Source organism: Sodiomyces alcalophilus, assembly GCF_042370955.1.
Source record: "Sodiomyces alcalophilus JCM 7366 unplaced genomic scaffold ACRALscaffold_4, whole genome shotgun sequence".
Taxonomy (NCBI): Eukaryota; Fungi; Ascomycota; class Sordariomycetes; order Glomerellales; family Plectosphaerellaceae; genus Sodiomyces; species Sodiomyces alcalophilus.
The window spans coordinates 2,684,578-2,688,848 of NW_027263535.1; the positions used below are offsets into that span (position 1 = coordinate 2,684,578).

Below are 4,271 nucleotides of genomic sequence, written 5' to 3' on the forward strand. Positions count from 1 at the left end.
ATTATAAAGGGGCTAACCCGTGCTCCGGGTCAGGACGTTGGATATTATATGACTACTCGGTCCTAGAGATCTGGTCTTATATACGGCTATTCTTCGGAATAGACCCACTATATCTAGCTAGCTTTTTATCCGATCTTTTATAATCGTTACCTATTACGTATTATAATTATAATTTATATTATCCTTCCCTTTTTAGTTATCTAGTCGATCTAGAAGAGCCGACTATAGGCCCGCCTACCTATCTATAGCTATTCGTTCCCCTAATCGGACCACTACCGACCCTTCTAGAGGCCCGGCGACCGTCTCCTCGGGACCTTAGCTCTAGATACGGACCCGTGACGAGCCTAACCCTCCCTTCGGCTAGCCTATAGGTTAGTTATTTGTTTTAGCCTTAGCGGAGCCGTTCTGTATAGTAACGGCTTCGCCTTTCTTTAATCGGCGAAGGGCTACGTACTATCCGTCCAGAGAACGGCGTACCTTGCTACGCTATATAGCCGTAAGGCTAGTTAGCTACTATAAGGCAGCTTCACCTATAAACAGCGCGTGCAGATTAATACGAGCCTTTTCTGCTATATTAGGGGTGGTCGCCTATTCCTTAACGTTTTCGATAAAAAGCTTAACGTTATACTAAAGGACTTTATCTCCGGAGACTAACTATAGGATAGAGGTTAGCGATATATACTTAGGAGGACTAAAGAATCTAATTATAGTTAGTTTACGACGGAAAACCTACGGGCCGCTATTATACTATGTGTTGCTATTATTAGCGTTATTTATTCCGGTACCTCCGTTACCGGTAGCCGGAGCTCTATTAGCGAAGAAACTTATTATACGTTAGAATTAATTAGGGGTAAATATAACGGTAGGTGGCTATAGGCTTAACTAGGGGGCCGCCTGCTATTATTAATCCCGATATTATTATTAGCTACTCTGGCTCTATATACCGGAACTAGAGGCTAGTGTCTATCTATTAGTATTTATCCTGACTACTTAGCGTGGCGACGGCTTAGGGGCTACTAAGGGTTCTTAAGATATATAAGGCGGTGGTTAACTATCCTCTAGCGTCTATAGAGTTTATGTTATAGGCGCTTAGTTTATCCGCTACTATATATAGGATTCCTCGAATAAAGGTCTACGGGGAGCGTTAAGGTTAAGGGACGTTAATTAACTATTAACGGTCTATAGTCTATTCTTAACTAATAGCTGCCGACTATACCGTTTAACTGCTTATCTGCCTACCTGTGTGCCCTATAAAGGGTTCTGACTATTATTACGGGAGTAAGTTCTGCTATTATTCTGACTTCTACTAATATTTAAGTGCCTTAGTACTATCACGAGGGTTACCTTTACCGCCTAATTATCGGTCTCCTACTAGGATAGGAAGGTTAGTCCGTTATCTATACTCGGGGCTCTATTATTACGTCTAGCTATACGGTTTATATCTTAATATTCTCTCGCAGCTTTATTATATAGTGCTGTTCCTTCTTATCTGATAATAGTAATAGCTCCGTCGGGTAAATTTTGCTACGCCGCCCACTCCGGGTATACTTAAATAAATTTATGGATATAGAATAATTTTCTCTTAATAGTTATTAGTAGTTATATTTATAGCAGAGATACTAATAATACAGAATTATAACGGGGTAGGGAAAGAGAGTTTATGACTTAGTGATTTATGGCTTATATAGGTAAATAGGGTAGGTGTAAAATAATAGGAAGGTGTAATTATATATAGATAACGTAATCGACTAAAAATAAGGTTATAAAGGGACTAGGAACAAAAAACAGGGGAAAAATAGGGAAAATAGGCGAAAATCGTTAAATACGTCGAGGCGAACCGTTTTATAACGGCTATAGACATCCTTATCAGTTACTTAAAGGTAAGCTTTAGTGTCGGTATGGAGGTAAAACGTCTACGGCTATCTACTATAGGCGGGTAATTAACTACTAGTAGAAATCTTTACGGGGCAGCTGTAGAAAATATCTTTAATCGGCGAGTTACTGATTTATATCGCGTAAACGAGGAAAAAAAGAGAAAAGGAGTCAGGGTATAGTATAGAGCGAACGATTTATAATAATTTAGTTACTACCATTTACTATACGGATTTCCCGTATCTATATATTATAAACGTATATAAAGAGAATTTAGAGAAATAAAGATATATTATCTAAAGTATAAGCTTATAGAGCTCTATGGGACCGTAGATTAATATCTGCAGGGTCCTGCTAACTAACGAGTATGTGTGTAACTAAGCTAATAGATACTACGTATTAAGCTTTGTGTATATATATATATATATTTCTATATAATATCTAAGCAGTATACTAGTATATACTAGGTCCACGTTCTCTATTAGTATATTAGGTAGTATTATATCTATTTAACCTATTTAGACTATATAATATTAATTAGTTAACTCTATACCTCTCTATACTATAAAGTAATAATATCTATACTATTTATTTATTTATTTATTATCTCTTACTCCGCTATCCTTATCCTACCTTAAGTAGCTAGGAGTCAGAATTCTGACTATACGGTCCTTCTTAGATGCCTATAGGGGGGAAAACCGTAGTATAAGACTTAGGAAACTAGTATAAGACTTAGATAAAAACCCCTATGCCCTCCTCCTCTAGGATTGCTGCCTTATACGGGTGCAGCGGGGGCCCCGGTGCTGACTTATCTACTAATACGAAACTCGTGGCTTCGGTACTAGGAAGCCTATAACGTGGCCCGTAGCGGCTTTAAAGCCGACTACGTGCTCGAATTTAACGGCGCGCGCATGGTTATCTCTGTTTATTTATACGCCTTCCGTATACCCTAGGGCTAGCCCCTGCGGGCCCACTTATAGGCGACTTATATATGTATATATATACGCTTCCTAGGGTTAAAGCTCCTAAGCTTCCCTTACTCTTTAGATGGCTATAGGTGGAGCTAACGCAGGCTACGTGCCTACGCAGAACGCTTATATAATAGCGTAAAAGGCTGCTTCCGTATCGTGGAAGAGACGCCGTGTATTTTACCTACGCGCTCAGGGACAGCGCGCTACCGTCTTCTTATTTCCACGGTGGGGCGACTAACTCCCCCGTGGCACCTATTAATAACTAGCGAAGCCGGGCGGAAGGTGGGTTTAACGGGCCCCCTGTTTAACCCTTATCGTATATACTAAAGGCAGATAAGGGCTCCCTAGAATAGGATCTGAGTAGCGCAAAAAAGGAAAAGGGGTTCCTCTTTTGCGTGCGCCTCCAGCCGGATTCGAACCGACCCGGTCGCCTCTTAACCGTGTGCCAGGTTTACCACCACTACACTATAGAGGCAATATCTATACTATAATATTTAAGAAAGTATGTAAAATATATAATTATCTCTATATCTCTCTATACGCCCTTAGGAGCCTATATACTTCTAGTTAACTAAATATCCTTTTACTATCCCCTAGTCCCTGTATTAAGGAGTAATAGATAGATACTTTTTAGAAAGATTATTACATAATTTAATACGGCAAAAGCCGTGCTACTTAGTTAGGATTTCTATACGAGTCGATTAGAGTATATTTACCCAGGTCTTATGCTTATTAAAGATATATTGCTAGAGTGTATCTAGCTATATAGACGACTTCCTAAGCCTATAGCAATAGACGAGGTACTCTCTGGTCTTTAAATAGCAGTATCTATAGTTACCTAAGTAGCTATTACTATAAATCTATTAATAGTATTTTTTAAAAAAGTCGCTGGACCGTATTCTTACTTATATTAAGTATATTAGAGTTCTCTAAGGTAGATTTAGTTCTTTAGTTCTTGTTGATATTATACTTATAATAAGTAATAATTATAATAATAATAAGTATAATATATAAGTTAAAATAAACAGATTATAGTTATAGCTATATAACTAGACATCTACTTTCTAACTATCTTAACCTATACTATAATACTATATATATTATACGTGTATATACACTTGGCTTATAATATATGTTATATAAACATACTAGGTATCGTAAATACGATATCTTGATTATTACTTAAGCTAATAACGTGGCGTGATAACCGTCGCGTAGGCTGTTAACGTAACAGTCGCCACCTAATCTTTCAGGGTCTTTTGCCAGCCCCGAATCCAGGAAGAAATCCCAGGAGTTAGTTCTTTATACATAACTACGCGTTTGCGTAATAAGCAGTAATCCTACGATTCTACGAATTTAACAGCTATTTGCTTGATTTTCCTCTCTTCCGCGCGTATAGCCTACTACTCGTAGCCTAATCTATTAAAA

At 38.1% G+C, this 4,271-nt stretch overlaps 1 non-coding gene across 1 annotated transcript; it reads right to left on the reverse strand.

The window, feature by feature from the left end:
• Positions 1-3,241: 3,241 nt before the first annotated feature.
• Positions 3,242-3,318, reverse strand: ACRALDRAFT_t175. The gene has a single exon. It is a non-coding gene; the product is annotated as a tRNA-Ala (tRNA).
• Positions 3,319-4,271: the final 953 nt, after the last annotated feature.